The sequence below is a fragment of the Oncorhynchus keta genome, chromosome 7 (genome assembly GCF_023373465.1).
Source record: "Oncorhynchus keta strain PuntledgeMale-10-30-2019 chromosome 7, Oket_V2, whole genome shotgun sequence".
Classification (NCBI taxonomy): domain Eukaryota; kingdom Metazoa; phylum Chordata; class Actinopteri; order Salmoniformes; family Salmonidae; genus Oncorhynchus; species Oncorhynchus keta.
This window is the reverse complement of record NC_068427.1, coordinates 45,808,645-45,832,556: the sequence shown is the minus strand read 5'-3', so window position 1 is coordinate 45,832,556 and position 23,912 is coordinate 45,808,645. Positions and strand designations below refer to the sequence as shown.

Sequence of the window (23,912 nt, the reverse complement as noted above, 5' to 3'; positions counted from 1 at the left end):
CTCCATAGAAACCATTCCCCTCCCTTCACTCCCAGAAGATTGCTCAAAACCTCCCCCTCCTCTCCTCTTATGGAGGCCCAGAGAGGTGGGACACTGAGGGGAGCAGACAGAGTGGGGGGTGGGGGGGTGGGACTGTCCCTTTGACCACTTCCCTGTTCCCAGTATCACCATGGGGACTGACGATGGCCCAGTGCTCTTTGAAGCTGATCTAGTGGCAACCCAGCTCACCTAGGAAGTCCATTCCTCCATCAAGTCTAGGTCAGAAATGGTCATCTGGCTGTTTTTCACCCACTACTTATTTTCCTGTCCAATGGGAACATACACAGCCAACACCAAGGCAACCCATTATAGCTTCCCTGACTTTTGAAGAAAAAAAAAAACTTCTCATTTATGACACGTTTCATGAAACCAGGCGTATGTCGCACGTCACTACTTCACAGGAGAGGCACTTTAACATATATTTTTGAAATATTATTTTTATACACATTTTTTAAAGATATAACATTAGCCTTGGAGATCTACAAAAGTGTTGCTCCTTGCAACAGAATTTAGCAGGCGCTATCGGCAAAGATCATTGGGATAAAGTTGTGATGGACTACGTTCTGCATGAGGTCAGTGTGAGCCGGAGTCCTTGACACAACAACAGGTCAATCAAGCTATAGCTAGATACAAACCGCCAGCAGCACCCTGTATACCACTGCTGGCTCACCTCTGGAGCTAAGCAGGGTTGGTCCTGGATGGGAGGGCCAGGAGAAGACACTCTTTCCTCTGGTGTAAAAAAAACAATATTCCAATGCCCCTTTCTGATGGGACATTAAACAGGTGTCCTAACTCTCTGTTGTCGCTATAGATCCCATGGCACTTATCGTAAGAGTAGGGGTGTTAACCCCGTTGTCCAATCTAAATTCCCAATCTGACCACCATGTCCACTTAATCATTCCCAGCTTCTAAATGACTCATTCCTCTCCCCTGTAACTATTCCCCAGGTTGTTGCTGTAAATGAGAATGTGTTCTCAGTCAACTTACCTGGTAAAATAAAAAATGTACCAAAAAGACATACTGTCAGGAAGCGTTCATCCATGTATATGGGTAAGAGTCTAGCTACATTTTCAGATATTATACGTTTCAAGTCATATCCATTGCAAGTTAAAGCGTACTGTTAGCTAGCGAACGTTAGCTTGCTGGCTCGCGAGCTAACGTTACGTGTTTGATCTGTGTAGCAATATTATTTGTATCTCAGAAATCCATTTGCTTTGCTAGTTATGGCCAAATGTTAGCTAGCTAGCATTGAACTTGGTTGGTTAGCTTTAGCTACCTGCAGATTCACACTACAGCATTTCATGTGGCAAACTATAGCAATTCTTTCACATGACCCATCAATTTAGACAAGTGTCTGGGTGAGCATCTAATGATAAAATATGAATAAAATATGTTTTACCTGGACACTTTCAAAGTCAGATTAGGATATTGGCCAAGGACTAGAAAAAGTGTATTTTTTACCTGGAGTTTGACCTTATTGTAGGCTACTATATTTGGTATTTACTCACTCTGTTTAGCACATGGCCTTACGTGAATCCTTAAAGAGATGGGTGGGGTTCAGTCTAAAGATGGTGTGAACAATGCTACATAGGTATAGACAAAGAGGAGCTCTCCAGTAGGTGTACCAAAACATTTAAGGGCCATTTTTTATCAAAAGTGGGGTTACAAAGTTAACTTTCAAAGCAGAATTATTTTCCCATTGTTCTTCAACTGCAATTTTTTAACATACAATTTTCTAGCTCCAGTCTCTACTTTTATCCAATGTAAAAAAAACACAATTTCAAATGTTGCTACATAAGACTGAATCGAGGTGGTGGGTCACATTTAGAGGCACAAAGGGATGTCAGGGACTGCAGTTAAAGCCACATGTCCTGCTGGAAAAGAAGACAGAAGCATAGCAGGCAGGCAGGGGAGTTGAGCTGCTGGAAAAGAAGACAGAAGCACAGCAGGCAGGCAGGGGAGTTGAGCTGCTGGAAAAGAAGACAGAAGCACAGCAGGCAGGCAGGGGAGTTGAGCTGCTGGAAAAGAAGACAGAAGCACAGCAGGCATGCAGGGGAGTTGAGCTGCTGGAAAAGAAGACAGAAGCACAGCAGGCAGGCAGGGGAGTTGAGCTGCTGGAAAAGAAGACAGAAGCACAGCAGGCAGGCAGGGGAGTTGAGCTGCTGGAAAAGAAGACAGAAGCACAGCAGGCAGGCAGGGGAGTTGAGCTGCTGGAAAAGAAGACAGAAGCATAGCAGGCAGGCAGGGGAGTTGAGCTGCTGGAAAAGAAGACAGAAGCACAGCAGGCAGGCAGGGGAGTTGAGCTGCTGGAAAAGAAGACAGAAGCATAGCAGGCAGGCAGGGGAGTTGAGCTGCTGGAAAAGAAGACAGAAGCACAGCAGGCAGGCAGGGGAGTTGAGCTGCTGGAAAAGAAGACAGAAGCACAGTAGGCAGGCAGGGGAGTTGAGCTGCTGGAAAACACTTAAGGAGACAGAAGCATAGCAGGCAGGCAGGGGAGTTGAGCTGTTGGAAAACCCCTAAGAAGACAGAAGTATAGCAGGCAGGCAGGGGAGTTGAGCTGCTGGAAAATAAGACAGAAGCACAGCAGGCAGGCAGGGGAGTTGAGCTGCTGGAAAACACTTAAGGAGACAGAAGCATAGCAGGCAGGCAGGGGAGTTGAGCTGCTGGAAAAGAAGACAGAAGCACAGCAGGCAGGCAGGGGAGTTGAGCTGCTGGAAAACCCCTAAGAAGACAGAAGCATAGCAGACAGGCAGGGGAGTTGAGCTGTTGGAAAACCCCTAAGAAGACAGAAGCATCGCAGGCAGGCAGGGGAGTTGAGCTGCTGGAAAAGAAGACAGAAGCATAGCAGGCAGGCAGGGGAGTTGAGCTGTTTAACCAAGCTGCATTCTTTTGAACGGTTTTCACCGGAGCAGAACGTAGCACAGTTATGCCAGTGTTTATAGTAACAGTCCTGCCCCTTTGGCTAGGATAACCTTCACCCCCCCATTCTATCGTTCTACAATCTTCACCCCCCCCCTTTCTCCCCTTATTCTCTTATTCTACAATCTTTACCCCCCCCATTCTATCGTTCTACAATCTTCACCCACCCTTTCTCGCCTTATTCTCTCATTCTACAATCTTCACCCCCCTTTCTCTCCTTATTCTCTCATTCTACAATCTTCACCCCCCATTCTATCGTTCTACAATCTACACCACCCTCTTCTCCTTCTCTACTCTGTCACTCCTCCACCCACATACTCCTCTCCTTGTTCACCAAGCTCTCTCCCTCTCCTCATTCCGTCCATCTCCACATAAGGGCAGTCATTGGAACTAAGACTTTTTCTACTTCCTGTATTCCTGTATGTAGTGACCTCTTACAATCACAAGAGGGCAATCCTCATTACTGACCCATGGGAAATAGGTTAATGTTTTGCATTATTACACTCACGTATATCAGTGTTAATTAAACTGTCAATTGCCTCAATAAAACAAAACAATATTTAAATTAAATCTGTCCAATATAGCACCACAATAGCCAGCTTCCCTCTCCATAGCTTTCTGATTCCCTGCTCTCTCTCCCTACACGAGTCTCCCTCCTAACGCCAGGATGTAAGGGAGCTACAGTGCCCACCACAGAGGACCAGCTGTTTTCATATGGTGGAGGTGAGAGCACAGGGGAGAAAGAGGCTAGAGGCCACCAGAGCATCCACCAGCCAAACACCCACTCACCCACACTGCTGCCGGCCTGCCAAGGTCCTGCTGCTGCAGCCTCAACAGCTGTGAACCTGCAGTATCAGACCTCTCCACAGAACCAGAGAATCAGGAAATCTAAGTTAGTAGCCTGGGTTTTCTGCATTTGGTACACTGTCTGTCTCACTGTCTGTCTCACTGTCTGTCTCTGACTCACTGTGTCTGTCTCGCTGTGTCTGTCTCTGACTCACTGTGTCTGTCTCTGACTCACTGTGTCTGTCTCTGACTCACTGTGTCTGTCTCTGACTCACTGTGTCTGTCTCACTGTCTGTCTCTGACTCACTGTGCCTGTCTCACTGTCTGTCTCACTGTCTGTCTCTGACTCACTGTGTCTGTCTCACTGTCTGTCTCTGACTCACTGTGCCTGTCTCACTGTCTGTCTCACTGTCTGTCTCTGACTCACTGTGTCTGTCTCACTGTGCCTGTCTCTGACTCACTGTGCCTGTCTCACTGTCCGTCTCACTGTCCGTCTCACTGTCTGTCTCACTGTCTGTCTCTGACTCACTGTGTCTGTCTCACTGTCTGTCTCTGACTCACTGTGCCTGTCTCTGACTCACTGTGCCTGTCTCTGACTCACTGTGTCTGTCTCTGACTCACTGTGTCTGTCTCTGACTCACTGTGTCTGTCTCTGACTCACTGTGTCTGTCTCTGACTCACTGTGTCTGTCTCTGTCTCACTGTGTCTGTCTCTGACTCACTGTGTCTGTCTCTGACTCACTGTGCCTGTTTCTGATTCACTGTGTTGTGCTTACCAACGCAGAGATGCAAAGTAACACTATAGGGATGCATCATGACATCAACATAGACAGAGGATTAAAGGAGGCATCATCATGTAATGACAAAGGTCACGCTAAAAAGCAGGTGTCTTACATGATTGCATGCATTTGTCTGTTCATTGTCAGTCAGTAAGGGATATATTGGTGCCGCTTTCTCCTCTTCCGACAAGGGTTGTAGTAGTCGCTCTGCCTCCGTTTATTACGGTGATCAAATCCGGAAAGAGCTGAGTCGTTTTGGGAAGTTTACTAGCGGTTTTGCGTGTACTGTCGACAGGATTTCAGGCAGATACCGTTAAGTATGTTGTTTGATTCCCGAGGCAAGTGTTCATGTTTCTGAATAACAATGAGCAACTCTTAAATGTACATTTTAAAGTGAGGCATGGGAATGGTCTCCACGCAGGGTTTGCCAGCACAGATAGTCTGCGGTGCTATGAGTGTGGGGATTTGGGGCATAAGATCTTTGTGTGCCCACATAAAGGCCGTAGACAAGGTGAGGGTATACGTGCCAGTGGGGGAAATCAAAGTCAACGTGCCAAGTCATGCTGTAGTGCTGTGATGTGATGGTGGTGGTGTAGATGAGGCTGGGCCTAGTCAGGTTATAGATGGTGGTGTAGATGAGGCTGGGCCTAGTCAGGTTATGGATGGTGGTGTAGATGAGGCTGGGTCTAGTCATGCTATAGATGGTGGTGTAGATAAGGCTGGGTCTAGTTATGTTATAGATGGTGGTGTAGATGAGGCTGGGTATAGTCAGGCTATAGATGGTGGTGTAGATGAGGCTGGGTCTAGTCAGGCTATAGATGGTGGTGTAGATGAGGCTGGGTCTAGTCATGTTATAGATGGTGGTGTAGATGAGGCTGGGTCTAGTCAGGCTATAGATGGTGGTGTAGATGAGCCTGGGTATAGTCAGGCTATAGATGGTGGTGTAGATGAGGCTGGGTCTAGTCAGGCTATAGATGGTGGTGTAGATGAGCCTGGGTATAGTCAGGCTATAGATGGTGGTGTAGATGAGGCTGGGTCTAGTCAGGTTATAGATGGTGGTGTAGATGAGGCTGGGTCTAGTCAGGTTATAGATGGTGGTGTAGATGATGCGGGGTCTAGTCATGATATGGATGGTGGTGTAGATGAGGCTGGGTCTAGTCAGGTTATGGATGGTGGTAATGCTATGGATGGTGCTGTGTGGAAATCCTGACTAGAGAGAAAGGGCAGGTGGTCAGGATGGGAGATGGAGATGAGGAAGGTGAGTCTGAGGAAGAGGACGATGAGGATGCTTTCTTTTCAGAATTTTCTGAGGTTTTAATGAAATGAGGATGATTCATTAAAGAAAGAGGCTGTTCCCTTACTTCTATCCAAAATAAGGGAACAGCCAATACTTTACTTCAAACCAAAATAAGGGAACAGTCAAGACTTTACTTCAAACCAAAATAAGGGAACAGCCAATACTTTACTTCAATCCAAAATAAGGGAACAGTCAAGACTTTACTTCAAATCAAAATAAGGGAACAGTCAAGACTTTACTTCTATCCAAAATAAGGGAACAGTCAAGGCTTTACTTCAAACCAAAATAAGGGAACAGCCAAGACTTTACTTTAAACCAAAATAAGGGAACAGCCAAGACTTTACTTCAAACCAAAATAAGAGAACAGCCAAGACTTTACTTCAAACCAAAATAAGGGAACAGCCAAGACTTTACTTCAAACCAAAATAAGAGAACAACGAAGACTTTACTTCAAACCAAAATAAGAGAACAGCCAAGACTTTACTTCAAACCAAAATAAGGGAACAGCCAAGACTTTACTTCAATCCAAAATAAGGGAACAGTCAAGGCTTTGCTTCAAACCAAAATAAGGGAACAGACAAGACTTTACTTCAAACCAAAATAAGGGAACAGCCAAGACTTTACTTCAAACCAAAATAAGAGAACAGCCAAGACTTTACTTCAAACCAAAATAACGGAACAGCCAAGACTTTACTTCAAACCAAAATAAGGGAACAGCCAAGACTTTACTTCAAACCAAAATAAGAGAACAGCCAACACTTTACTTCTATCCAAAATAAGAGAACAGCCAAGACTTTACTTCAAACCAAAATAAGAGAACAGCCAAGACCTTACTTCAAACCAAAATAAGAGAACAGCCAAGACTTTACTTCAAACCAAAATAAGGAACAGCCAAGACTTCAAACCAAAATAAGGGAACAGCCAAGACTTTACTTCAAACCAAAATAAGGGAACAGTCAAGGCTTTACTTCTATCCAAAATAAGGGAACAGTCAAGGCTTTACTTCAAACCAAAATAAGGGAACAGCCAAGGCTTTACTTCAAACCAAAATAAGGGAACAGTCAAGACTTTACTTCAAAACAAAATAAGGGAACAGTCAAGACTTTACTTCTATCCAAAATAAGGGAACAGCCAAGACTTTACTTCAAACCAAAATAAGGGAACAGCCAAGACTTCACTTCAATCCAAAATAAGGGAACAGTCAAGGCTTTACTTCAAACCAAAATAAGGGAAAAGCCAAGACTTTACTTCAAACCAAAATAAGGGAACAGCCAAGACTTTACTTCAATCCAAAATAAGGGAACAGCCAAGACTTTACTTCTATCCAAAATAAGGGAACATTCAAGGCTTTACTTCAATCCAAAATAAGGGAACAGCCAAGACTTTACTTCTATCCAAAATAAGGGAACAGTCAAGGCTTTACTTCAATCCAAAATAAGGGAACAGCCAAGACTTTACTTCTATCCAAAATAAGGGAAGAGTCAAGGCTTTACTTCTATCCAAAATAAGGGAACAGTCAAGGCTTTACTTCTATCCAAAATAAGGGAACAGTCAAGGCTTTACTTCTATCCAAAATAAGGGAACAGTCAAGGCTTTACTTCAAACCAAAATAAGGGAACAGCCAAGGCTTTACTTCAAACCAAAATAAGGGAACAGTCAAGGCTTTACTTCTATCCAAAATAAGGGAACAGTCAAGGCTTTACTTCTATCCAAAATAAGGGAAGAGTCAAGGCTTTACTTCTATCCAAAATAAGGGAACAGTCAAGGCTTTACTTCAATCCAAAATAAGGGAACAGTCAAGGCTTTACTTCAATCCAAAATAAGGGAACAGTCAAGACTTTACTTCTCTCCAAAATAAGGGAACAGTCAAGGCTTTACTTCAAACCAAAATAAGGGAACAGTCAAGGATTTACTTCAATCCAAAATAAGGGAACAGTCAATGCTTTACTTCAAACCAAAATAAGGGAACAGTCAATGCTTTACTTCAATCCAAAATAAGGGAACAGTCAAGGCTTTACTTCAATCCAAAATAAGGGAGCAGCCAAGACTTTACTTCAAACCAAAATAAGGGAACAGCCAAGGCTTTACTTCAAACCAAAATAAGGGAACAGTCAAGACTTTACTTCTATCCAAAATAAGGGAAGAGTCAAGGCTTTACTTCAATCCAAAATAAGGGAACAGTCAAGACTTTACTTCTATCCAAAATAAGGGAACAGTCAAGGCTTTACTTCTATCCAAAATAAGGGAACAGTCAAAGCTTTACTTCAAACCAAAATAAGGGAACAGCCAAGACTTTACTTCTATCCAAAATAAGGGAAGAGTCAAGGCTTTACTTCAATCCAAAATAAGGGAACAGTCAAGACTTTACTTCAAACCAAAATAAGGGAATAGTCAAGGCTTTACTTCAAACCAAAATAAGGGAACAGCCAAGACTTTACTTCTATCCAAAATAAGGGAAGAGTCAAGGCTTTACTTCAAACCAAAATAAGGGAACAGTCAAGGCTTTACTTCTATCCAAAATAAGGGAACAGTCAAGGCTTTACTTCAAACCAAAATAAGGGAACAGCCAAGGCTTTACTTCAAACCAAAATAAGGGAACAGTCAAGACTTTACTTCAAAACAAAATAAGGGAACAGTCAAGGCTTTACTTCTATCCAAAATAAGGGAACAGTCAAGGCTTTACTTCTATCCAAAATAAGGGAAGAGTCAAGGCTTTACTTCAATCCAAAATAAGGGAACAGTCAAGGATTTACTTCAAACCAAAATAAGGGAACAGTCAAGGTTTATTTCTATCCAAAATAAGGGAAGAGTCAAGGCTTTTCTTCAAACCAAAATAAGGGAACAGTCAAGGCTTTACTTCTATCCAAAATAAGGGAAGAGTCAAGGCTTTACTTCAATCCAAAATAAGGGAACAGTCAAGACTTTACTTCTATCCAAAATAAGGGAACAGTCAAGGCTTTACTTCAAACCAAAATAAGGGAACAGTCAAGGTGTATTTCTATCCAAAATAAGGGAAGAGTCTAGGCTTTTCTTCAAACCAAAATAAGGGAACAGTCAAGGCTTTACTTCTATCCAAAATAAGGGAACAGTCAAGGCTTTACTTCAATCCAAAATAAGGGAACAGTCAAGGCTTTACTTCTATCCAAAATAAGGGAACAGTCAAGGCTTTACTTCAAACCAAAATAAGGGAACAGTCAAGGCTTTACTTCTATCCAAAATAAGGGAAGAGTCAAGGCTTTACTTCAATCCAAAATAAGGGAACAGTCAAGACTTTACTTCTATCCAAAATAAGGGAACAGTCAAGGCTTTACTTCAAACCAAAATAAGGGAACAGCCAAGACTTTACTTCTATCCAAAATAAGGGAAGAGTCAAGGCTTTACTTCTATCCAAAATAAGGGAACAGTCAAGGCTTTACTTCAAACCAAAATAAGGGAACCGCCAAGGCTTTACTTCAAACCAAAATAAGGGAACAGTCAAGACTTTACTTCAATCCAAAATAAGGGAACAGTCAAGGCTTTACTTCAATCCAAAATAAGGGAACAGTCAAGACTTTACTTCTATCCAAAATAAGGGAACAGTCAAGGTTTTACTTCAAACCAAAATAAGGGAACAGTCAAGGCTTTACTTCAGGGGTGTCAAAGTCAAATGGACGGAGGGCCAAATAAAAAATTTAGCTACAAGCCGAGGGCCGGACTGTTCGAATGTTCATTGAAAATTTTTTAAATGACGCATATAGTCTAGTGAACCTAATTGAACCTACTGAAAACCTAACAAATATATTCCAATATGATCAGATAAATAAAGCAATATTTTCTTATGGCTCTGTCAGTAATCTTTAATTTTCAACAGACACAAAAGACAAATTTCCTTTATATAAAAATCCCCATAACATGAACATTAAATGAAAGAAACCGGTATTCAAGGCACCATCAGTAGCCTATATTTTCTATTTTAGCAAAAGTGGGCTAAATTTACTTCAAAGAAAAAAACAATAATAGCAATTTTCTATCATCCACTCAACTGAAATATTTTTAAAATATAATTGGATTGAAATACAATAAAATAAAGTGCAAAAATCTATTAATCAAAAACAACACTTTGTTTAAGGAGAAGTAACATGCAGTGAAAACAAATATTAAACTTTAACTTTTAAACTTGAACTGAGTAAAAACTCTAAATATGTGATTGCACAGTAATGTTCACTTGTTTGAGGTTGAGGGTGATACTTGGTGGTGTCCCATCTTTTCCACAAGTTCATCAATGTTCGGGGTAAGGCTCTGAGCTGAGGAAATCCTCAGAATTGAGTGGAGGTGTTCAGCAGTAAGTCGACTTCTGTGTGATGTTTTGTTCAAGTTCATCAAAGAAAACAGTTGTTCACACAGGTATGTGCTGCCAAACATAGACAACGTTTGAGCAGCCTGGATGCGCAGCTGGGGCATTGTGTCGGGGAGGAAACGGGCGAACTCCGCAGCACCCACTGCCGCATATTTTGCCCTCAGTGCATCATTGCATTGGAGGTCAATCAACTCCATTTGGAGGTTTGGTGGTGAGCTTTCCACGTCAACAGCAAATGGGTTACCGAGCAGTTCCAACCTGCTTTTTGTGCTTCAAAGTCAGCAAATCGGCGTCGAAAGTCAGCGGCAAGCATACCTATTTTATCAGCCAACTGTGCGCTCGGGAACGCACTGGTAGAGAGCTTCTCTTTCATGGTCTGGCAGCTGGGAAAGTGGCTCAAATTTTCTTTCCGCATCTGCGTCTCCCACAGAGTCAGTTTGGTTTTAAATGCCTTCACTGTACTGTACATATCAGAGATGACACGATCCCGACCCTGCAGCTGCAAGTTCATTGCATTCAGATGACTCGTAATGTCACACAGAAAAGCCATTTCACACAGAAACATTTAGTCTCGGAGTTGTGTTGTGTCTTTCCCTTTGCTGTCCAAGAACAGACAAATCTCCTCACGAAGCTCGAAACATCTTTGAAGCACCTTTCCCTGGCTTAGCCATCGCACCTCTGTGTGATAAGGCAAATCACCATGCTCCGTTTCTAACTCCGTCAGAAATGCCTTGAACTGGCGGTGATTCAAACCTTTGGCTCTGATAAAGTTAACTGTGCGCGTGATGATGCTCATTACATGCTCCATTTTCAAGGCTTTACCGCACAACGCTTCCTGGTGTATGATACAATGATAAGCTGTCAGCTCACCTGTCGCGTTTTCTTCTTGCATCTTTTCCCGTATCTTCGCCACCAGTCCGCTCCTGTGTCCACACATCGCAGGTGCTCCGTCGGTTGTCAAACCCACGAGTTTTTCCCAAGGCAGCTCCATCTCATTTACACATCTTGACACCTCTTCATACAAATCATGCCCCGTAGTTGTGCCATGCATAGGACGTAAAGCCAAAAACTCCTCTGTCACGCTTAGGCTGGAGTCCACTCCGCGGATGAAAATTGACAACTGGGCAATGTCAGAAATGTCGGTGCTCTCATCCACAGCCAAGGAATATGCAATGAAATCTTTTCCCTTTTTCACAAGCTGCTCTTTTAGATTGATGGACAACTGGTCTACTCTCTCGGCAATGGTGTTTCTGCTCAGACTCACATTTAAAAAGAGTTGCCTTTTTTCTGGGCAAACTTCGTCACAAACTTTAATCATGCAGTTTTTGATGAAATCCCCCTCCGTAAATGGCCGGGCTGATTTAGCGATCTCTTCTGCCAAAATAAAACTGGCCTTGACAGCAGCCTGGCCTTGTGATTTGGCTTTTTGAACAGAGCCTGTCGAGATTTGAGGCCTCGTTTTAATTCCTCTGCCTTTTGTAGCCTTTGTTCCATGTCCATATTCTTGTTTTTGTCCGCGTGTTTCGTTTCATAATGTCGTCTCAGATTATACTCTTTCAGTACCGCCACACTTTCTCCACACAGAAGACACACAGGTTTTCCAGCTACCTCCGTGAACAAATACTCCGACTCCCACCTTGTTTGAAACCCCGGTTCTCAGTGTCCACCTTCCGTTTTGCCATTTTTGATGGGTATCTGAAAGTTAATTTTACTGTGATGCTGACAACTGCTGTGCCAATAAATATTGAAATGAAGCAGCCTACTGCTCGGTGCGTCACCGTTGCATTGTGGGAAATGTAGTATTGGTGCGTGTAAAAGATCTGCGGGCTGCCGGCTTGCTGCGGTCTGCGGGCCGGTTCTAATAATAAATCAAGATCATCCCAGGGGCCGTAAAAAACCTTCTCGCGGGCCGGATGTGGCCCGCGGGCCTTGACTCTGACATATGTGCTTTACTTCAATCCAAAATAAGGGAACAGTCAATGCTTTACTTCAATCCAAAATAAGGGAACAGTCAAGTCTTTACTTCAAACCAAAATAAGGGAACAGTCAATGCTTTACTTCAAACCAAAATAAGGGAACAGTCAATGCTTTACTTCAATCCAAAATAAGGGAACAGTCAAGGCTTTACTTCTATCCAAAATAAGGGAAGAGTCAAGGCTTTACTTCAATCCAAAATAAGGGAAGAGTCAAGGCTTTACTTCAATCCAAAATAAGGGAAGAGTCAAGGCTTTACTTCAATCCAAAATAAGGGAACAGTCAAGGCTTTACTTCAAACCAAAATAAGGGAACAGTCAAGGTTTATTTCTATCCAAAATAAGGGAAGAGTCAAGGCTTTACTTCAAACAAAAATAAGGGAAGAGTCAAGGCTTTACTTCAAACCAAAATAAGGGAAGAGTCAAGGCTTTACTTCAATCCAAAATAAGGGAACAGTCAAGACTTTACTTCTATCCAAAATAAGGGAACAGTCAATGCTTTACTTCAAACCAAAATAAGGGAACAGTCAAGGCTTTACTTCAATCCAAAATAAGGGAACAGTCAAGGCTTTACTTCAATCCAAAATAAGAGAACAGCCAAGACTTTACTTCAATCCAAAATCAGGGAACAGCCAAGACTTGACTTCTATCCAAAATAATGGAACAGTCAAGGCTTTACTTCAATCAAAATAAGGGAACAGCCAAGACTTTACTTCTATCCAAAATAAGGGAAGAGTCAAGGCTTTACTTCAAACCAAAATAAGGGAACAGCCAAGGCTTTACTTCAATCCAAAATAAGGGAACAGTCAAGGCTTTACTTCAAACCAAAATAAGGGAAAAGCCAAGACTTTACTTCAAACCAAAATAAGGGAACAGCCAAGACTTTACTTCAATCCAAAATAAGGGAACAGCCAAGACTTTACTTCTATCCAAAATAAGGGAACAGTCAAGGCTTTACTTCAAACCAAAATAAGGGAACAGCCAAGGCTTTACTTCAAACCAAAATAAGGGAACAGTCAAGACTTTACTTCAAACCAAAATAAGGGAACAGTCAAGGCTTTACTTCTATCCAAAATAAGGGAACAGTCAAGGCTTTACTTCTATCCAAAATAAGGGAAGAGTCAAGGCTTTACGTCAATCCAAAATAAGGGAACAGTCAAGGCTTTACTTCAAACCAAAATAAGGGAACAGTCAAGGCTTTACTTCAAACCAAAATAAGGGAACAGTCAAGGCTTTACTTCTATCCAAAATAAGGGAAGAGTCAAGGCTTTACTTCTATCCAAAATAAGGGAACAGTCAATGCTTTACTTCAAACCAAAATAAGGGAACAGTCAATGCTTTACTTCAATCCAAAATAAGGGAACAGTCAAGACTTTACTTCAAACCAAAATAAGGGAACAGTCAAGGCTTTACTTCTATCCAAAATAAGGGAACAGTCAAGGCTTTACTTCTATCCAAAATAAGGGCAGAGTCAAGGCTTTACGTCAATCCAAAATAAGGGAACAGTCAAGGCTTTACTTCAAACCAAAATAAGGGAACAGTCAAGGCTTTACTTCAAACCAAAATAAGGGAACAGTCAAGGCTTTACTTCTATCCAAAATAAGGGAAGAGTCAAGGCTTTACTTCTATCCAAAATAAGGGAACAGTCAAGGCTTTACTTCTATCCAAAATAAGGGAACAGTCAAGGCTTTACTTCTATCCAAAATAAGGGAACAGTCAAGGCTTTACTTCAATCCAAAATAAGGGAACAGTCAAGACTTTACTTCTATCCAAAATAAGGGAACAGTCAAGGCTTTACTTCTATCCAAAATAAGGGAACAGTCAAGACTTTACTTCAAACCAAAATAAGGGAACAGTCAAGACTTTACTTCAAACCAAAATAAGGGAACAGCCAAGACTTTACTTCAAACCAAAATAAGAGAACAGCCAACACTTTACTTCTATCCAAAATAAGAGAACAGCCAAGACTTTACTTCAAACCAAAATAAGAGAACAGCCAAGACCTTACTTCAAACCAAAATAAGAGAACAGCCAAGACTTTACTTCAAACCAAAATAAGAGAACAGCCAAGACTTTACTTCAAACCAAAATAAGGGAACAGCCAAGACTTTACTTCAAACCAAAATAAGGGAACAGCCAAGACTTCACTTCAATCCAAAATAAGGGAACAGTATGGGCTTTACTTCAAACCAAAATAAGGGAAAAGCCAAGACTTTACTTCAAACCAAAATAAGGGAACAGCCAAGACTTTACTTCAAACCAAAATAAGGGAACAGCCAAGACTTTACTTCAATCCAAAATAAGGGAACAGCCAAGACTTTACTTCAAACCAAAATAAGGGAACAGCCAAGACTTCACTTCAATCCAAAATAGGGGAACAGTCAAGGCTTTACTTCAAACCAAAATAAGGGAAAAGCCAAGACTTTACTTCAAACCAAAATAAGGGAACAGCCAAGACTTTACTTCAATCCAAAATAAGGGAACAGCCAAGGCTTTACTTCTATCCAAAATAAGGGAACATTCAAGGCTTTACTTCAATCCAAAATAAGGGAACAGCCAAGACTTTACTTCTATCCAAAATAAGGGAACAGTCAAGGCTTTACTTCAACCAAAATAAGGGAACAGTCAAGGCTTTACTTCTATCCAAAATAAGGGAACAGTCAAGGCTTTACTTCTATCCAAAATAAGGGAACAGTCAAGGCTTTACTTCTATCCAAAATAAGGGAACAGTCAAGGCTTTACTTCTATCCAAAATAAGGGAACAGTCAAGGCTTTACTTCAAACCAAAATAAGGGAACAGCCAAGGCTTTACTTCAAACCAAAATAAGGGAACAGTCAAGGCTTTACTTCTATCCAAAATAAGGGAACAGTCAAGGCTTTACTTCTATCCAAAATAAGGGAAGAGTCAAGGCTTTACTTCTATCCAAAATAAGGGAACAGTCAAGGCTTTACTTCAATCCAAAATAAGGGAACAGTCAAGGCTTTACTTCAATCCAAAATAAGGGAACAGTCAAGACTTTACTTCTCTCCAAAATAAGGGAACAGTCAAGGCTTTACTTCAAACCAAAATAAGGGAACAGTCAAGGATTTACTTCAATCCAAAATAAGGGAACAGTCAATGCTTTACTTCAAACCAAAATAAGGGAACAGTCAATGCTTTACTTCAATCCAAAATAAGGGAACAGTCAAGGCTTTATTCAATCCAAAATAAGGGAGCAGCCAAGACTTTACTTCAAACCAAAATAAGGGAACAGCCAAGGCTTTACTTCAAACCAAAATAAGGGAAGAGTCAAGGCTTTACTTCAAACAAAATAAGGGAACAGTCAAGGCTTTACTTCAATCCAAAATAAGGGAACAGTCAAGACTTTACTTCTATCCAAAATAAGGGAACAGTCAATGCTTTACTTCTATCCAAAATAAGGGAACAGTCAAGGCTTTACTTCAAACCAAAATAAGGGAACAGTCAAGGCTTTACTTCTATCCAAAATAAGGGAACAGTCAAGGCTTTACTTCAAACCAAAATAAGGGAACAGCCAAGGCTTTACTTCAAACCAAAATAAGGGAACAGTCAAGACTTTACTTCAAACCAAAATAAGGGAACAGTCAAGGCTTTACTTCTATCCAAAATAAGGGAACAGTCAAGGCTTTACTTCTATCCAAAATAAGGGAACAGTCAAGGCTTTACTTCAAACCAAAATAAGGGAACAGCCAAGGCTTTACTTCAAACCAAAATAAGGGAACAGTCAAGACTTTACTTCAAACCAAAATAAGGGAACAGTCAAGGCTTTACTTCTATCCAAAATAAGGGAACAGTCAAGGCTTTACTTCAAACCAAAATAAGGGAACAGTCAAGGCTTTAAATCCAAAATAAGGGAACAGTCAAGGCTTTACTTCAATCCAAAATAAGGGAACAGTCAAGGCTTTACTTCAATCCAAAATAAGGGAACAGTCAATGCTTTACTTCAAACCAAAATAAGGGAACAGTCAATGCTTTACTTCAATCCAAAATAAGGGAACAGTCAGCTTTACTTCAAACCAAAATAAGGGAGCAGCCAAGACTTTACTTCAAACCAAAATAAGGAACAGCCAAGGCTTTACTTCTATCCAAAATAAGGGAACAGTCAAGGCTTTACTTCAAAATCCAAAATAAGGGAACAGTCAAGGCTTTACTTCAAACCAAAATAAGGGAAAGCCAAGACTTTACTTCTATCAAAATAAGGGAAGAGTCAAGGCTTTACTTCAATCCAAAATAAGGGAACAGTCAAGGCTTTACTTCAAACCAAAATAAGGGAACAGTCAAGGCTTTACTTCAAACCAAAATAAGGGAAGAGTCAAGACTTTACTTCTATCCAAAATAAGGGAAGAGTCAAGGCTTTTTCAACAAAATAAGGGAACAGTCAAGGCTTTACTTCAAACCAAAATAAGGGAACAGTCAAGGCTTTACTTCAAACCAAAATAAGGGAACAGTCAAGGCTTTACTTCAAACCAAAATAAGGGACGAGTCAAGACTTTACTTCTATCCAAAATAAGGGAAGAGTCAAGGCTTTAAACCAAAATAAGGGAACAGCCAAGGCTTTACTTCAAACCAAAATAAGGGAACAGTCAAGGCTTTACTTCAAACCAAAATAAGGGAACAGTCAAGACTTTACTTCAAACCAAAATAAGGGAACAGTCAAGGCTTTACTTCAAACCAAAATAAGGGAACAGTCAAGGCTTTACTTCAATCCAAAATAAGGGAACAGTCAATGCTTTACTTCAAACCAAAATAAGGGAACAGTCAATGCTTTACTTCAATCCAAAATAAGGGAACAGTCAAGGCTTTACTTCAAACCAAAATAAGGGAGCAGCCAAGGCTTTACTTCAAACCAAAATAAGGGAACAGCCAAGGCTTTACTTCTATCCAAAATAAGGGAACAGTCAAGGCTTTACTTCTATCCAAAATAAGGGAACAGTCAAGGCTTTACTTCAAACCAAAATAAGGGAACAGCCAAGACTTTACTTCTATCCAAAATAAGGGAAGAGTCAAGGCTTTACTTCAATCCAAAATAAGGGAACAGTCAAGACTTTACTTCAAACCAAAATAAGGGAACAGTCAAGGCTTTACTTCAAACCAAAATAAGGGAACAGCCAAGACTTTACTTCTTTCCAAAATAAGGGAAGGGTCAAGGCTTTACTTCAAACCAAAATAAGGGAACAGCCAAGGCTTTACTTCAAACCAAAATAAGGGAACAGTCAAGACTTTACTTCAAACCAAAATAAGGGAACAGCCAAGGCTTTACTTCAAACCAAAATAAGGGAACAGTCAAGACTTTACTTCAAACCAAAATAAGGGAACAGTCAAGACTTTACTTCTATCCAAAATAAGGGAACAGTCAAGGCTTTACTTCAAACCAAAATAAGGGAACAGTCAAGGCTTTACTTCTATCCAAAATAAGGGAACAGTCAAGGCTTTACTTCTATCCAAAATAAGGGAACAGTCAAGGCTTTACTTCTATCCAAAATAAGGGAACAGTCAACGCTTTACTTCAAACCAAAATAAGGGAACAGTCAAGGTTTATTTCTATCCAAAATAAGGGAAGAGTCAAGGCTTTACTTCAAACCAAAATAAGGGAACAGTCAATGCTTTACTTCAATCCAAAATAAGGGAACAGTCAAGTCTTTACTTCAAACCAAAATAAGGGAACAGTCAATGCTTTACTTCAAACCAAAATAAGGGAACAGTCAATGCTTTACTTCAATCCAAAATAAGGGAACAGTCAAGGCTTTACTTCTATCCAAAATAAGGGAAGAGTCAAGGCTTTACTTCAATCCAAAATAAGGGAAGAGTCAAGGCTTTACTTCAATCCAAAATAAGGGAACAGTCAAGGCTTTACTTCAATCCAAAATAAGGGAACAGTCAAGGCTTTACTTCAAACCAAAATAAGGGAACAGTCAAGGCTTTACTTCAAACCAAAATAAGGGAACAGTCAAGGCTTTACTTCTATCCAAAATAAGTGAACAGTCAAGGCTTTACTTCAAACCAAAATAAGGGAACAGTCAAGGCTTTACTTCAAACCAAAATAAGGGAACAGTCAAGGCTTTACTTCAAACCAAAATAAGGGAACAGTCAAGGCTTTACTTCAAACCAAAATAAGGGAACAGTCAAGGCTTTACTTCAATCCAAAATAAGGGAGCAGCCAAGGGGTGCGGGCACAAAGTAAGAGCTTCATTGACATCAAGGGAGACAGTAAAACTGTCAGTTATTTAGATAAAAAAGGGTATTTTACATAAAGTAGGATCAGAGATAATATCTCTGCTCTTTCCACATTCTGCTCCAAGCCCAAACCCCAAGCCGCGGATGAAATCACAGCGACATGAACATTTATCAAAAGTGGCGATTCGGCCACAGCTGTCAAAGTCATTATGTCACAGCAACCAAATCACCAGGGCTGGAGAGGACAGCCAAGACTCGAATGTCCCCTGGATTCAGAGGAGATAGAGAGAGAGCCTGGGGATAAAGAGAGAGCCTCCACCTCCTGGACACACCATCCTCTGACTGGCCCCCTCTCTCCCAGACTCGGACAGCCTCCCTGTTACTGACTTGAATGCCCTTGGTGAAGACAGCTGGCAACTTTGATTTTGCATGAAGTATAATTGTGTTCTGTTGTGACAATTTCTCTGCTGTGTGAAAAACAGTGCATCACTCTGTGCTCTGAGCCTCCTACTGTTCATCTTAACTCTGAAAATAACCAAATTGATTATCCAGCCTTACTATGCCCCCTCTTGCAGAACACATCAACAGAACACACAGGAAGCTCAGGCGGCATAGGTTACAACATTGGGGCAAACCAAACGATTGGAGCACATTATTTTGCAATAATTTGCTCTACTTAATCATGAAACAGAACAGAAAGTTGACTGTCATTTGATATAATATATTGTTGCTGGAGACCTCTCTATCATGGCAGGCTTAGAGGATCATTGAAATAAACTAAGGAGCAGGGGGTTTCTAAAGAAGTTTGGAATTAGCGAAAGGCTGGCCCTCTTTTCCCCTCTCATCCCTTAATCCTCTTCAGTACACTTGAAAATCAGGCACCATGCTGCTTGACTTAAACTGCCAGACACAAATATTCCCGAAGCCAGTCACTCTGTGGAGGACGCTTTGCTTCAGCAGCAACTGACATTTGTCTATTATTCCACTCCGGATATGTCTAGAAAGCAATATGACAATAAAACAGAGAATGACAGTGACATAGATGTCAAATGGTCTCATCCATCCCTGTGCTGTGTGGTCCTGTCTCTCTGCTGTAGAGACAGCTATTCAGAGAGAGACAACACCACCACTGTAGGGGTGATAACAGGATCGTATCACTGTTCTCTTACTCTTCTCTTTGAAGTTACACAGACATACAGGCTATTTAGTTTCACTGCTGTTAGCCATCCCGCAGAACAAGCTAATCACATTCCATTAAAATGGTCGATCAGCGAACGTGATGCGCCATTGAGAATGTTTTTCTGAATATCTTCATCAGGTGCCATTCTCGTTACACACTTCCAACAACTTTAAGGGCGGATTCAATGCTGTAAAACGGGGTTATTCAACCTTTTGCTTACATATAAAGGGGGTCCATGGGTTGCCGATTTGCCTGGGCGGGGGTCCCTAGGCAAGAAAAGGTTTAAGACCCCTGCTGTAAAAAGGTCTGTTGTAATGGCAGTGCAGTGAGGTGTTATAATTGGGCACCATAATAAATCGGCTCCACCTCAGCTCCCACAAGGGCCCGTTTGACTCACGCATGGGACAAGCCACCAAGAGAAATAGCAGAGGAAATCTCTGACCTAGGCTATTCATAAAGCGCCTCAAAGTAGGAGTGATGGTCTGGGATCAGGTTGCCCCTGTCTATATGATATTATTCATTATGATCAAAAAAGGCTCAACTGATCCTAGATCAGCACTCATACTCTAAGACACATTATGAATAGTTTTAAACACACCACAGTACATTGCCAAGGCAATCAATAAGCTAATTGACAGATGAATGAACTGCTCAAGGCTCTCAACATCTTTAAGGGGAATGCTATGTTTAAAATGTTGTACATGATCCAGATCTGCATACAAATACACAACAAAAAGTTGACTGTCATTTGATATAATATATTGTTGCTGGTCACGGGGGCCCCTCAGGGGTGTGTGCTCAGTCCCCTCCTGTACTCCCTGTTCACTCATGACTGTATGGCCAGGTACGACTCCAACAACATCATTAAGTTGCAGACGACACAATAGCGGTAGGCCTGATCACCGACAACGATGAGACAGCCTATAAGGAGGAGGTCATAGACCTGGCTGTGCTGTGTCAGGATAACAACCTCTCCCTTAACATGATCAAGACAAAGGACATGATTGTGGACTACAGGAAAAGGAGGACCGAGCACGCACCCATTTTCATCAACGGGCTATAGTGGAGCAGGTTGAGATCTTCAAATTCCATGGTGTCCACATCACCAACAAACTATTATAGTTCAAACACACCAAGACTGTCATGAAGAGGGCACGACAACACCTATCCCCCCCCCAGAAGACTGAACAGATTTGGCATGGGTACCCAGATCCTCAAAAAGTTCCATAACTGCACCATCAAGAGCATCCTGACCGGTTACAACACCGCCTGGTATGCTTCGCATCCGACCGTAAGGCGCTACAGAGGGTAGTGCTTGTGGCCCAGTACATCACTGGGGCCAAGCTACCTGCCATCCAGGACCCTCTATACCAGGCATGTCAGAGGAAGGCCCTAAAAATGTTCAAAGTCTCCAGCCACCCTAGTCATAGACTGTTCTCTCTGTTACCGCACAGCAAGCGCTACCGGAACGCCAAGTCTTGGTCCAAAAAGCTTCATAACAGCTTCTACCCCCTCTTTTACTCTGCTGCTACTCTCTGTTTATTATCTCTGCATAGTCACTTTAACTCTAACTACATGTACATATTACCTCGATTGCCTCGACTAACCTGTGCCCCCACACATTGACTCTGTACCGGTACCCCATCTATATAGCCTGTTATTAGTGTATATATAAATAAGTAAGTAATACATAATATAGTGGTATTTATCTATTTTTTTACTTAACACTTATTTTTCAGCCCATCAGTGTCCAATAACAACCTCTCCCTTAAAACGGCATTGTGGGTTAAAGGCTTGTAAGTAAGCATTTCACGATAAGGTCTACAGTGCACACTTTTATAAAACAAGAGATCGATTCTTCTAAGCAAATGTTGTTGATCAGTACAATAAAATGTAATTTTCTCATAGCAGTTGCCAATAAAATAAGTCCTAAATGGAAGGGAGTGTTGATCATCTGTAGCCTCATGATTTCACTTAAAACAAGCTCAATAACTCAATGCATGACACACCCTGATTCAGAGGGGTTTGGGTTAAATGTGGAAGACATATTTTCGGGTTAAATGCGGAAGACATAGGGGTTGGGTTAAATGCGGAAGACATATTTTCGGGTTAAATGCGGAAGACATAGGGGTTGGGTTAAATGCGGAAGACATATTTTCGGGTTAAATGCGGAAGACATAGGGGTTGGGTTAAATGCGGAAGACATATTTTCGGGTTAAATGCGGAAGACATAGGGGTTGGGTTAAATGCGGAAGACATATTTTCGGGTTAAATGCGGAAGACATAGGGCTTGGGTTAAATGCGGAAGACATATTTTCGGGTTAAATGCGGAAGACATATTTTCGGGTTGAATGCGGAAGACATATTTTCGGGTTAAATGCGGAAGACATATGGGTTGGGTTAAATGCGGAAGACATATTTTCGGGTTGAATGCATTCAGTTGTGCAACTGAACATCCCTTTCACCCACTGGTCTTTCACTCTTATTCACCTGTATTGTGAATAGACCTTGATTTACCCAGTTTATCAATAGAGATGTACCATTCAAATAAATGATTACCGTTATGTTGTTTTGTAGTTAGATTGCAAAGTCAAAATGATTATGTAATTGATTCATACATGCATACATGGCTCTCTAAAACAATGGACATTAAATTGTTCAAATGTAATGATACTGAACTCAAAAGATGCCCAACGATAAAACAGAGCAGTAGCTGAGTTTCTCTCTGGATCAAGTGCCATTCTGTGACTTTGGCTAATATGCTTTTTGTGTGTGTCACGTTCTGACCTTTATTTTCTGTGTTTTGTATTTAGTTAGTATGGTCAGGGCGTGAGTTGGGTGGGCAGTCTATGTTTGTTTTTCTAGGTTTTGGGAATTTCTATGTTTCGGCCTAGTATGGTTCTCAATCAGAGGCAGGTGTCATTAGTTGTCTCTGATTGAGAATCATACTTAGGTAGCCTGGGTTTCACTGTGTGTTTGTGGGTGATTGTTCCTGTCTCTGTGTGTGCACCAGATAGGACTGTTTTGAGTTTTCACATTCCTTGTTTTTGTTAGTTTGTTCATGTGTACCTTAACGTATTAAAAAGTACCATGGAAAATGACCACGCCGCGTATTGGTCCTCTGATCCGTTTCGCCTCTCCTCTTCGGAAGAAGAGGAGGAAATTCATTACAGTGTTTGTGTGTGTGTTAAAATTTATCGTGACGGTATCTAGTATTATGATACTACACCTGGTATTGGTATCGAAGTCAAAATTCTGGTATCGTGACAACACTAGTACGCTATGTAGCCGATGGGACATGCTTGGGTAAAATTAATCACCAAAGTATGTTAATTAGATGCTTGTAAATATGGGGCACTGCAGGTAAAAATAACTGTTTTGGCAATATCGGAACAGACACCCTTACCTGCAGCATCCCAGGCATATCTATGTGTTTGTGCGTGTGTGCTGTTGAAAATACTGAACCCAAAGATAAGGTGAACGACTACTATATTTAGAAGCTTAACAGACAAACAATAGTCAGACATATGCATCAAAATATCGTGTAAATACTGTAGTAAAACAATTGTGTGTTTTTGTGGACTGTAGTATTTCTGTGGACATTTCGGTAGTATTTTTGTGTGGATAATACTATAGTATTCTACAGTATACTACAAAAGTCTATACTAAGTACTACACATGATCGAGGGATACTATTAGTATTTGACTGTAGTATTTCTGAATTATACTGTAGTATTCTATAGTATTTTTTTATTTGGGACGTTCCTCTGAGAGGTTCGTAGCAATCTACCCCCCCTCCTCAAGGGCAGGCAGGGGTAAATACTCTTGCCTATCTGTTGTTCTGGGCCCCTGGTCACCACATTAGATCAAGGTTGTCGAGACCTCTAAGGTAGGTGAGAGAGAGTTAATTAGATTTGGTGGAGACAAATTGTTCTTCATCATTAAATGACAAAATGTTCTTCATCATTAATATGCAGACGAGCACAGCACACCCACAGAGCCCAATAAACGTGCCAACTGCAATTTATCCAAGGGAAACCAACTGCAAATTCATTGAGAAATTATAGGATAACACTAACTCAGTTAATGGGCTCTGCAAAAGCAACAAGTGGTGGAGTAATACTACCCTTTGCACTGATACTCAGTGATGCAGGCAATAGGACAATAATATTGGTGTTTTTCTTTCTTTTTTACCTTTATTTTACTAGGCAAGTCAGTTAAGAACAAATTCTTATATTCAATGACGGCCTAGGAACAGTGGGTTAACTGCCTGTTCAGGGGAAGAACGACAGATTTGTACCTTGTCAGCTCTGGGATTTGAACTTGCAACCTTTCGGTTACTAGTCCGACGCTCTAACCACTAGGCTACCCTGCCGCCCCAGTGTGTGGGAAGGAGAGTGCTGTAAAACAG

At 41.3% G+C, this 23,912-nt stretch overlaps 1 protein-coding gene across 15 annotated transcripts in view; it reads right to left on the bottom strand.

Annotated features, from left to right (window-relative positions):
* Positions 1-23,912, bottom strand: part of LOC118386403 (FERM, ARHGEF and pleckstrin domain-containing protein 1-like) — a 179,514-nt gene that overhangs the window by 104,710 nt on the left and 50,892 nt on the right. The window lies entirely within an intron of this gene.